Here is a 13,430-nt window from a genome sequence, read left to right on the forward strand (position 1 = left end):
CGCATATGGATTACTAACTACATCCATTAATTTTGTGTTTCCAAGGAGCTTATCATTCACACATGGATTCTATGCTTGTTAACTTGATTTTTTACTCTTTTAAATGCGAGAAAACAATTCAATTAGGTAAGTAGTTATAGCCCATAAGAGCAAGACAACTAGTAACTAATATCCTTCGACCATAATAATAGTGGAACCAACATTCAATCTAGGGTTTACAAGTGCTAATAAATTAGTAACTAAAAACCTCGTGTAAGTTACTTATGAATATATGTGCGCATCACATGGATTCAAAATAATGTATTTTTTAAATACCATTTTTTATACATTTTTTACATACAAAAAAGTGTAATATAAAGGGGTTATTTACAAATTGAATAGAAAAGAGTTATGTTTTATTCAAGAAAAATTCATAGATAAGAATATTTATAAATAGGCTTTGAACGCGTGTGATGTAGAGGGCATACATATAGTAACTTCCCCAAGCTAAAAACTGGAGTGGTTCATTCTGTGTACTTAAGTTAGAAGTTATGATAAAACAAAGGGACTTGTCAAAAGATAGTTTTGCATAAGAAAGGGTAACAAAGATTTGGCAAATTTCACTATACCCTATCTTAGAGTACTGATATTAGTTGAAAAGTCGCTATTTTGATGTTTGCTTACTTTTTGGAGACTCAAGGTTAATTGACCCCACCCCAATTGAGTGACACTTTTACATAAAATGAACCTATTTTAGCCATTTAAAGTTATGATGCAAATTATTTTGGACTATATATAAGCATAATGTGAGTTAAACACTTGAGTCATGTCAAATTTTTTATCTTTTGGATTTTGTAAAACCTTAAAGGAATGCATCCTCAAGTGTCACTTTATTGGTCCTTGATTATCACTCTTTTGAACCTTTCATTTATAACTACATCTACTTGATAAAAATGTTGACATACCTCAACTTTTTTATTCAAAGAGTACAATAAGATGCATATAGTTAAACCATTGAAAATTTATAATGAAACTCATTTTTTTAATGCATGACCATTAGTTCACACTCTTAACCCCTTTGCCCTATGTGGATCAAATTTGACAATCCACCTGAATAAAGATAAGAGGGGGATTCTCGATCATCCATTGCCTTGTACCACAAGTATATCAAGCTCTCTGGTGAATAGACGTGGCAAGTAAAGAACCCACCACCCTGAAATGGCTTGACGTGCATTCACAAGGAATTAATGTGACACGTGTTGGGCTTGAGTGTATGCTAGTGACTCTGGGTAAGAGGCAGCATACAGAAGATATGCATGAAGGTGCAAGAGATAGATCAAAGGAGTACAAGGAGGCACTGCAACAGCATGCGCAGGATATGGAGCAAGTCGAGAAGGCCTTGAGAAAAGACCAAGAAAGGCACAATAGTTTTTGTAGGGCTAAGGCTGTTGAGGGTGCTAGGGTACACAAAGCGACAGTTGCCCTCTCCCGTGATAGGGTGTGTGATAGATATGCCTCCCTCCTTGCTACTGGTGTCTATCTGTATTTTATGGGGAGACCCCCCATGGAGGACGAGTTCCACAGGTGGTTTGACCTCACGTATTAGGGCAAGGCTCACCTTCGTCAGTTTAAGTTTATTGGTCACGGTTTTTACCTAGCTCTGCTTGGATCTAGAGCAGAAAAAGATTGGCTCCTTGCTTCAGCAGTGGGCTATCAGGGTAATCTAGTATATGCCCTCCCCTGGTCTTCTTCTTTCTTCCCTGAAGGTGTCCTCATCATGAATGCCCAGTTTGGGTCGAGCTATCTAACATCCCGATGTGGATGGTTGATGAAATCCCTGCCATTGCGGCGATGCTTGGGAAGGTGTTGTATGCACCTGCACCAGCAACTCCTTGGGGCCTCATTAAGTCTGCCAGTCGTGCATGCATACTCTGGGATAGACATAACCAGCCGCCAAAAATTTTGTAGCTGCAGGACCCCACAAGCAACATAGAGCTCTTACTTTCGGTCAAGTTCGATACCTTTCCTGATGCATGTTATCACTGCAAAAGGAGTGGGCATTTTGCAAGAAACTGCCCTAATAAGAATGGCGAGGTGGTTGGTAATCTAGCACAGGAATATGAGAAAGGGGAGGAGGAGCGGGGATTCGCAGCTCAGCAGGGGAAGGAAGCAGGCTATATCTAATACTTCTTCGGAATCCCTTCCTTCAAAGTCGCATGCTCAAGGAGCAAATGCCAAGAATGAAATGATTAAGGAGGCTGCATCCAACAAGGTCCAAACTGAAGTCGCGCAATCCAAAGAAGATGGAAGTTAGTAAAGAGAACTTACCTCCTAAAGGACAGGAGACCAAGGGCAGTATCAAGAAGAGTGGTGGCAAGCCTTCTATCAAGCGTTTGACTAGAAACGTGCTTGTTGATCAAAACTACTATGCTCCCATCAAGGATCAAGAAATGTTGGACCTCCCGACTCCACTGGGCTGAGAGATTGCGCCTTTCCAAGAAGATTAAATTCCTCTCCTAGAATGTCAAAGGATTATCCTCGGACTTGCGCAAGCAGGTTCTTTTCGGGATAGTCAAAAAAATCAAGCCGAGCTTCATTGCACTGCAGGAGATCAAACTTAATGAGGAAGCTTGCAGAACCTCCATCATTGCAAGATTTTTGACATTCTATGATACCAAGCCTCAGGGGCACAAAGGCACACTACTATTCATTAAAGAACATTTCAAGCCGCAATTGGCCTTTTCAGCCGGGGATGGCAGTTGAGTTTGTGTAAGTATTGAGTTAAATGAGGAGAACTTCGCTACATGTTCAGTTTATGCTAGCAACTGCTCACGCTAGGGGGCGATTGGAATATGACGGAGAGGCTTTGTGACAAATCTCATGGAGGTAGTCAGATGATCACTGAGGAAAAAGACTCTTGGCAATTCTTCTCTAAGTCATGTGAGCTCGAAGACATAGCATTGATGGAAGGAGGAGGAGAAGTGCAGAAAATAACATGGCATAACAAACACCAAGGTTCTTCATGGAGGGGGTCCAGGCTGGACAGATTCTATGCCTCAAATGGGGCCTGGTGGATTGGTGGAGGAATCAAGTATATGACACTTGAGGGATGTACAGCTTCAAACCATATTTCAATTCTCCCCACATTCAAACTCATCCTAGTAAGTGGTAATGAACAAGGGCCGCCTCCTTTCCATCTTAACTCTTCCTTCTTGTAGGAAAGACAGTTTGTTAACAGAATGGTGAAGGCATGGGAGCAGGCCAGAGATCCCAATGTTATGTCGGACTACAGATGGAAGAAGTGCCTAGATGCAGTTGTTGTTGAAGTGGCAAAATGGCAGGGAAGGAGGAAAGCCACATGCAAGAGGGAAATTATTGAGAGAGCACCACAGTTAAGAGGAGCCCTGCTACTGGCAGTTAAAAGTAATCTTGATTATGCAATTGCTCACAAGCTCCTGAAGAGTATAGAGGAGTACCTCAAAACAAATGGAAAATGAGGCCGTGCAAGCAGCCAAAGTACAGCTCAAAGGGCAGTGGAAGCTCCTTAGAGATGGTCCTAATGCCTTCTACTTCGCGAAGCTCAGGGTGAGGCAAAACAGAAAAAAGAGTCTGTGAACTGGCGTTATCAATCAACAGGGTGTGTTGGTGTAGGATCATGAGTCAATTGCCAAATCTTTCAGAGATCATCTAGCTTCCATTGTTGGAATGCCTCCAAAGGAAGTTCCCAGGTTTGAAGGGAGAGTGGATAATTTTCTTAGTGGTGTTGTTAACAAGATCCCTATGGATCAAGCTCTATTACTCGACAAGCCCTTTAGTTTGGATCAAGCAAGTTGTGTTTGCCATGTTGACTCGGAAAGCTCCATGTATAGATGGTTTACCAACAGAAGCATTTCAAAAAATGTGGGTAGTATGTGGTGCAGATTTGGTGGACTTGCTGAATTTCATTAGAGCATCAAGGATCATGCCCCACTATGATAATCAGGGGCTCATTAAACTAGTTCCTAAATCCCATGATATGACACTACTTTTGAACTAGAGGCCCCTTACCATGCTTAACTTCAATTATAAGGTGCTTGCCAAAGCACTGGCAACAAGGGTTAAATACCTTCTTGGTAGGTTGATTCATCTGAAGCAATATGGATTCGTTCATGGACAAAAGATCCATGATGATGTGCTAAATCTCATAGTGTCAATTGACCATGCTATGACCCTACAGAAAGACTTTGTCTTAATCAACATGGATTGGGGTAAAGCTTAGAGTAAACTGGACTTTTATTACAACAGTTTTATCAGCTATCAGGTTTGGGCCGGTGTTTATTGGCATGGTGAATGCTCTCTTTAAAGAAGTTACATCTGCTATCAGCATCAATGGCATGATCACCATACCCTTTGAGCTACATAGGTCCATCAAGCAAGGGTGTCCTCTAGTCCCCCCCCCCCCCTCTTGTTTGCACTTATAACAGACCCACTACTTAGGAGGATTGATAAAGCTTTACAAACAGGCTCAATCAAAGGCCTTTCACTTCCGGATGGCTCGCAAGTTGCAATCCAATTTTTTGCTGATGATAACTCTTCTGTGATCAAAGATGACAAACAATCTGTGGCTAATCTAATGGAGATATACAAGAAATTCTCAGTGCTTACTGCATCAAAGAGTAGCTTATAAAGCATGGTCAAATAATGAGATACCTAGGAGTACCAATAGAAGTGGATGTATCTCTAAAGCAAATGTTCAATTGATTCTATGATAAATTTCAAGGAAAAGTGGAAAGTAGACAAGATAGCCCCTTTTCGTTTGCTAGCAAATTGACCATTATCAAGAGCATTCTTTCTTCAGTAACTGTATATGTTGGCTCTGTTTTGCCTTTCTCTCAATCTGCTTGGAATCAGGTTGAAAAGACTTTGACAGGCTTCTTATGGAGCAGAGGAGATTCTGTTGGCTATCCGACTATTGGATGGCATCTCCTAACTGTTAATAGGAAACTAGGAGGTGCAGGAATCGATTCATTGAGCCTTAAGGCCCAAAGTCTCTCCTTTGCCCTTCTTAAAAGGATGGACGGCTGTCAGCCGTGGATGATACTCATGAAGCACTCGATTGCGAACATTAAAATCTATGACCATAGTTGGAAGGATGTCGAGTGGCAGGATGTCCTAGTTTGTCCGCATCTCTCTATCAAGATTCCCAGTTTTATAGTTTGTCAAGGCCTGGCTAGGCAATGGCAGAGGATTATGATCAATTTGGATTGGAAATCCAAAGGGCCATTGAAAGGTGACTCTTCACTATGCAAGAGTCTTTGGTTGTCTCCATTGGCATTTTGACCCGAGCTTTGTTCCGGTACATAAAAAGAGCAAACTATCAAGAGCTATGCACTGCAAGGGATTAAAGAACTGAAGTGATGCTTGGGATGAAAATAATACGTGCATGATGAGCATGCACGCCTTGGCGGCTAAGTATGGGCTAAGCGAGCGGGAGTGTGACTGGCTACAAATCATGATGCATTCTCGCAAATTTGATTGGCCGACGTCTGTTGTGTAGAAAAATGACTCCTTACTTCCTAACATTGTAAGTCTTTCTAGAAAAGCTTTGGCTTTATGTAAGAGTATAGTTGACTTCAAGATTCCTTCACCTACAATTCTACTGGAACTGGAGCACAAATGGAAAAAGGAATGCCCCATGGCAACAATGCAAACTTGGAAGAGAAGAGATAGTAGTGTGTGGAGAGCCTCGCCATCCTTTAGAACGAATGTATTAAGATGGAGAATTCTCATCAAAAAGCTGCCCTTGAGGACCAGACTTACAAAGAGGATCAGAGTTTCTCCACTCTGACCTTTCTATGGGAAAGATGAGAAGATTGAAAAGCACGTCTTCTGGGACTGCCCGCATGTTAGACCAATGTGGATGACCATTAAAAAGTGGCTGAAGAAAGCGAACTTGAGGTTTGGGTTAGGGATGACGAATGCATTCTTTGCTGACCGCTCTAATTTTGATGATAGTACTTAGAATCTCATTAACCTGGTCACTGGTGTAGCGCTGAAATTTATATGGCATGAGCGAAATAATATGGCATTTAGAAGAAGAGAAGCTGAGCCTCCTAATAACAGCCTAGACCAGCTTAGAGCTGAAGTCCTCACGGCTACAGGTAGTTGCATGAAGAAGTCTTGGATACATAGGCTCTTTTAGAGGAAGTTAAGCATGTTGGCTTGAAGCCGGTTGCATCTATTAGATGTTGTACTCACTTTATCTTTTTTTGTTTGAAATATAGCTTTGCCACATCTTTTTAAAAAAGTATATCAGGCATTATCATTCCCTTTGGACTATGTGGACCAAATTCGGCCACCCACCTTGGCTGGCGCCATATTCGTTCACCCTGTCTTTGCATGGTGGTTGCTCCCTGCTGAACCTGCGGGAGCTCCCAGCATCTCTTGCATGGCAAAGTGCTACCACCCGCAACTTGAAAACCCATTGAAGCATATGTTACGCTGCAAGATTGCAGGATGAAGAAGGTGAGTATCTTGATTTGAGCGAGTGTGATACGTGTTGGGATTGTAACATGTGATACCGCTGTGGTCAGTTCAAGAGCACTTGTGTAACTTGCTGTGCTCCTTTGCCAACCCTTTCCCACTTCATCCGTGCCCACCATCTTTGAACCCATCTGAATCCAAAATATGGATTTTGGATCCAGGACAGGACTAGAAAACTACATAACTACGTCCAATCTTTTGATAAAACTCAACAGGTTTATGTTCAGGGTGTGATGAACTCTTTGGGCTTTAAATTCAGGACCCTCTCACAATTCCCTCTGCATGTACATCCTCGAGAAGATGAACCCCAGCAGGCCGTGCATAGAGAGCATTACTGGTGCCAAGCCTTGCTGTTACAAAAGTAACCGCATTGAGTGCACATAATGTGCCGATCCCAGGCATGTTTCTTGCATGTCCTGACACTGCAGTTATTACAGAACCCTGAAGAGTACGAGAGACCTGCACTAGGCATGGTGCGCACTTGAGAGTTCCAAACATCATGCACATTGATTTCCCATGGTGACTGATCTTTACACTCCCAAGTTGAAAGAATGTGCAAAGATGTTACTGCGACGGAAAAGAAACCTTGACATGCATACACACAACCGACCTGACGCTATGCTGAGAGAAAAGACTTTTAGTGAGGATTGGTATGTGCAATCTGCAGAAATGCCATCACGAGGAGCTGATGATGATAGAAATGTATCCTAATTTTTTGAACTGGTGTCTACTGGATTAGCTAGATACTAACCAATCACTGACATCTCAGGGTGGAAATGCCTTGGCAAACACAAAACTGGCACTGTACTATGATAATACTAAAATTGAATTGCACAGAATCTATCAACGTGGCAGGTGCATACATTGCACCCTTATCCGACATCAGGTATTAGGAAGGGGAAAAATGGTAAGTGGGTAATGCACCGATTTATATAAGGTAGCTAACCTGATATACACTGATTGCCCGGTAAGGCCAGCATCATGCAGCATTCAAATATGTTAGTTCTAATATGACGACAAGAAAACGCTTTTTAGAAATTTCAAGTTCTCAAGTACAAACATACTGATAAAAGCTAGAGAGAAGAGAGAACCCTACACATAGAATTTACAACTCTGTCCTTCAGATAAATGACTATAGAGGTGATGTTTCTCTGACCTCTCGAACTTTAGAATCCAATACCAATACAAAAACTCATATAGTGTATCTGATCTTACATTTATGCAGCATGGCCCATAACACCTTCAAATCCATATGCAGTTTGCATTCAGGCTTACAGAATGCATACAATCCCCAAATACCTTTCATCATCGCTATAGAGGGCCTGACCCTGTCCCACAGCTATATACAACCCTCAAATACATTGCATCATCGCTCTCGAGGTCCTGACCCTGTGCCGCATTGTTTGTGGCTATATACAACTAGAACATCTCAAGATCTACAACATTCACATAGGAGACATGGAGGCAGCATTGCGGTCCCCACACAGGAAAGCCTAATTTACACATTAGTAAATTAGGCTGCAGCGTGCTCCTCACACAGGAAAGCCTAATTTACACATTGTCAAGGATGCAGCGTGCCCCTCTCTCTTACGTTGTGAAGTTAAAAATGCATTGAAAACATGCAGTGTAAAAAAATTATACATCTGAGCATGCCCTGAAAAACAGTACAGGCTATGTTGTGTGCTGAGAGATATCCCACCAGCAGTATAGCAAATGAAAGAACTTAAGTACATGATAAATCATAATGTACCAAATTGACCAAAAGATGACCAAGGAATCATGTGCTGTACAAAATTCCCCTTTTTCAACCTTCTTGAATGTTGTGAATGAATACAGCAGTTGCCTATAAAAGAATGTTGTATAAAAAATTGCCCGAGTGGCCTCTTGGTAAGGTGTTACTTCTTCTGCACATTGAGATCCCAGAGCTTCTTTTGTTATCCTTGTATAGAACTGAAATTCCTGCAACTTGTCAGCTCTTGATGATGTCCCAGAAATGTGTATGAGCTTGACTCATTAGAAATTATGAATGTTCAGAGCTGTATATGAAAAACTGGATGTAACCTCATTACATGTGCAGACTTACCAAAGCAGACAGTAGAACTCTTGAAAACTGATCTTTCCATCTTTATCAATGTCAGCCTCATCAATGATGTAATCAACAGAGGTATTTATTCCAGTATACTGCGATATTAAACCAAGGAAACCCAAGAACAAAAGGATTTACTTAGATTTCTTCAAGGATCTCACAAAATTTAGCAATCGTTCACAGTTTCATGGAAGACTCCTCTCTATTGCAACTATTACTACATAACAAAAATTACCAGTTTTAGCTCCTCAGGTGTGATATATCCATCTTTGTTGACGTCCAATTTTTCGAATGCAGCATGGCATTGCTTATGCCATTGCCTTCTATTGAGGTCCTCTAATTGATGAACATGGAATGCCGCAGCTGCAAAGTCATCAAATTCAACAAGGCCATCCATGTTTGTATCCATCTACATTGCCAAACAAGTTCATCACTGTACAGCTTGACCTTCGCAAAGGCTATCACATACAATCAAACAGGAAATTGTCATAATCTATTCTGCAAGGACTTACCACATGTAATATCTCCTGGGCGTTTGATTCCTGCAATCTCCAAGACTTGTCTTTAGCTAGAGCCTAAACGTTGGGCAATTCAGAGACTATGTTATGTAATTCTCTCCCATACACAGAACAAAATGGAGCTTAAATATAAAGTTAAATTGCAACAAAATAGGTGCATTGAAGCTGTGATGCATGCACCTGAAACTACAGATCCACTCTACATTTCACATTTCCTTTCTAAACATAATGAGAACTATTGCGCCATTGCGCCCAAATTTAGATGCTCAGCAATGCAGACACCTGTGCAAGCTAGAGGCTTTATAGATACAACCAGATATAACCTTGAGTTGAATTTGCACTTGAAGTCAATTACCTGTTGATTCTTCCAATGTGATCGTTCCACTCTTGTCTGCATCAATCACATTGAACTGGTCTCGCAAATTCACAGTTTGATCTGCCGTTAAGATGCTCACAAATACCTATGAAAGTAAGCAAGTTCATTGCAAACCATTAATTCCCAAAACAATAACATGAGAAGCTTCAGACAATAAATTTATTCCTGTTGACAATTTTCTTATTTCTCGAAACATTGGGTCAATGTTGTAAGAACTCTAACCCTCAAGGCAATCTTTCTTAAGTGGCTGTATTTCACAAATTCACGCATGTTTGAAAGAAGACAAATGTCCAGAGGAATATCTAGAGCTTCTCCTCCTCTTATCCATGGATGGGCTGCAACAGTTCCCTGATAGAATCAAGCAAGTCTTGTGATTTTAGCTCATTTGAATATCACAAACTAAAGGTCCAAATCCCTACATAATGCTTGTGCGGCTGTGAGTCTGGCTCGTGGATTCTTGTTCAGCAACTTCTCCACCAAGTCTTTGGCACTTGAACTGATGGATGGCCATGGCTTTCGCTTAAAATCAGGCATTTTTCTCAAAAGCTGATAAGTCATTCAGGGTTCAGTTCAATAAAGAGTCTTAACATGCCACATTATGAGCTTCAAGAGAGAGTATAAGCATCATTTTGGAACACTTCAACCTCATGATAAATGCCATCTTCCCTCTCGTAGAATGGTCGTCTACCAGATAAGAGGATATATGTGATGACGCCAATGCTCCAAATATCAGACTCTGGACCTGACCTTTGCCTCAAAACTTCAGGGGCCACATAGTATAAACTTCCAACCACATTCTGAAAAACCTTTCCTGTGAATTGGAAGAGAGAAATTTTCAAAGCCAAAGATTTACCAAAAACAGTCATTTACACCACATTCCAGACATCATTTGGTACTTTACCTGCTCTTACATAATCTGATAATCCAAAATCAATCATCTTCAATAGAGAATCTTCATGCTCAGACTGAAACAAGAAGTTCTAGCACATATGCATAAACATACACATCCCAAAATAGCAAGCATTAGTATGCAAAACATTGTTATGCAATGAAGGAATTTTCATTGATGGAAAACCAAAACTTACTTCAGGCTTTAGATCACGATGGACAATGCCATTGAGGTGGCAGCACGCAACAGCCTTCAGCATCTTCCGTACAACCTTTGCTACATCTTTCTCAGTGTAGTGACTATTTTTTCTGGTCAATGCAAACAAATAAAACACAAATCTATAGCCGTCTCCATATATGAGTTTAAAAAAATTCTTGACTTCAATTAATCACAACACTAAAGCTATAGTTAACTCAGTTTGATCCTGCAGCAACACTGAACACTGCTTTGGCATGTCCAGTATTTTATCTGTGTATACAGTCAGATATTTTGCACAGTCCAGCAAATCCGTCAGAAGTATTTCATCTGTGCATACAGTCAGATATTTTGCACAGTCGCACAGGTCAAATTTTCAGGGCTAAAGATGGTAGTCCAATAACAGAAAAGGACAGACTACAATGCAGAGCATCATTAGAATTCATCTTTGACATTAGAACTGCACAGCTATAGAAGTGAACTTCAATCAAGTTGACTTTTGGGAGTATAGTTTTGCATTCAAAGGATCATGTGGGATGTTCTCTAAAACTTCATTCTGCTCCTAAATACAGAAGAAGCTTCGATTCTAACCCCTGCTTGTAAAATCACTTGGACAAGGTTTGAAATTTTACCAACATATTGGCAATGACATTATCTTGAGCTATCTCATAGCCTTTCAAGTTAACCCTTATGTGCCTTTTTACAAATTAAAAAACTTGTATCAAAGTTCATTGAGAGCATAAATCAAAGCTTACCAGGAACGTATCCAATTAAGTAACTCCCCTCCTTTGCAGAGCCTGGCCAATCAGATCAATGTCATAAGCTGCATGTCTGATTATATGTGCATATAGCAAGAAACTTGTGCCTCTTTATGATTCAACCAAGTGTTGCTACCAAAATGTGTCTTTTTTGTTCAGTGTTGACTTGACTGCTACTATACTACTTTTCCTCTGACATAACCACCTATTTACAAAATGTCTAATGTGTAAGATTTTCAATATGAAGAAAACCACCATTTCCTATGCTGAAAGAACACCATCTTGGGTCAAATTATCTGATGTACATTAACTCAGACATTCAAACTCCAAACGTGAACACTGGTGTAGAAAGCCCTCTGCTAGACCGACCAGCATTGCATGCTGCGAGAGTCATTGACTGCAGTTAAGTATGAACCTGAAGTTGCATTTAATCCTCTGCAGACTCAATTGCTTGGAGGCAACACAAATCCACTGATGGTGAGCTCAGAAACCTGTCCCCCACACAGAGGGCTCATTGTTTTAGTGGCCACTACTCGCAGCTTTCACGGCCATCTATGAGCCAATAGCATATTGCTGTTTGTGTAGCAATTTGCAGGCTCGAGTCTTTCATTTTTGCTTCTTGCATAGACACACCACGTTTGGGACCTTGGTCCCACCCATAGGTAAGCAAGGGTTCAAACCATACAGCGGTTTACAAAATCTCTTGACCTCTCACCTAATTCGTGCACATGCATTTTCATGATTGCTTGGCTGCCAGCATAAAAGACACCCTGAATTTGTACAAACGCAGAGAGAAAGCATCCACATATTAACGAGAAAATCACCAAGTTGCTTCGTACACTTACTCCATGACAATGTACACACGGTCATCATCTTCTAATACTTCATGTAGTTGTACCACATTTTCATCTCCTGATAATGCTTCCAGAATCTTCACTTCATGTTTAAAATACTCCACTGCATTAGGATCTAGCATCTGGTAAGAGTAGTTCAAAATTTTGGTCAGAGATAGTAGGCTACGCTAAGACTCGTTAAAGTGTGAGTGAGCTTTGCTCAATCTCTTCTGCAGCATACATGAAAGGATTGAACGCGTGCCTCGAATATTTCAGGCATACCTTGCTCTTTTCGATCACTTTCACAGCAACTTCCTCTCCGATCTGAATCCGCGAGGCAATGAAGGTCTTGTCGAAATGGCCACGGCCGATCTCCCTGCCGAGGTCGTACTTGTCGTAAAAATCGGTGGAGTAACCGAAATTGGGGAGCTTGCCGCGGGGGACGAGGGCGTGCGAGCTGCTTCTCATGCATCCGAAGAAGCAGGCAGCCAGATTTCCAGCTGGCGAAGACGCCGTGGCTTTCCTCTTCCTTCTCTTCTTCGTGTGTTGCTTGCCGAAGGCAGACGAAGCACAGGCGAAGGAGAAGGAGGCCCCCATGGCGGCAAAACAATGATAAGACAGCAAATCGGTGATGTAGGTACAATAGATAGACAGAAGAAGAAGAAGAATTGCGATATAGTACAATACACAGACACAGACAGAAGGAGGGAGGCAAAAGAGGAAGGGGGGAAAGCTGCGGGGAATGTTTGGGACCACGACAAGGACAAGTGCACGTATTACGTGGCGGAACTTGGAAGCAGAGCGAGAAGAAGAAGGAACTTAGTCTCGGAAGTTAGCAAGCAACAAGACAGGAGGATACGCGTGTACGGTCGGGATGCGTCACTGGGGCCGGACCCTCAAATCTTTGTTAACTGATTAGTGACAATAATAGTTAAGGCCACCTACACTTCTCACATTAGTTGGCTGATACAATTCACTAAAAACATTTTTCGTAGCAGATATAAAAACCTCTAACTCAAATGTTTGCAGGGATTTCTGAATCAATTTACATGTATTTGTTATTTTTATAACTAAAATTTTTCAAAAGTTCAAGGTTTTAAACCTTCTTCCTTCAATTTTGAAGGTTTTTTTTTTTAATTTGCAATTCACTTTACATTAAACCTCAGTTTTTCATGAACACTGCTCTCTAGCAAGGTATCTATCATTTTTCATTGGCCGGCCGGGGCAATTGGTCTATTTAAGGCTAGTGACACCCCACGTGATGGACACCCATT

The 13,430-nt window shown here is 41.2% G+C and overlaps 1 pseudogene across 1 annotated transcript; it reads right to left on the reverse strand.

Annotated features, from left to right (window-relative positions):
• Positions 1-7,646: 7,646 nt before the first annotated feature.
• Positions 7,647-12,954, reverse strand: LOC148040569 (calcium-dependent protein kinase 28-like; annotated as a pseudogene). The gene is made up of 13 exons (XR_015694998.1): positions 12,439-12,954; positions 12,169-12,299; positions 11,321-11,362; positions 10,567-10,678; positions 10,383-10,461; positions 10,126-10,292; positions 9,901-10,027; positions 9,704-9,816; positions 9,447-9,566; positions 9,100-9,162; positions 8,823-8,996; positions 8,585-8,682; positions 7,647-8,460 (listed from the first exon to the last, which is right to left on the reverse strand). The product of XR_015694998.1 is annotated as a calcium-dependent protein kinase 28-like (transcript).
• Positions 12,955-13,430: the final 476 nt, after the last annotated feature.

This window comes from Lygodium microphyllum, chromosome 2 (genome assembly GCF_053477565.2).
Source record: "Lygodium microphyllum isolate KBCC chromosome 2, Lygodium_microphyllum_v1.1.10, whole genome shotgun sequence".
NCBI lineage: Eukaryota > Viridiplantae > Streptophyta > Polypodiopsida > Schizaeales > Lygodiaceae > Lygodium > Lygodium microphyllum.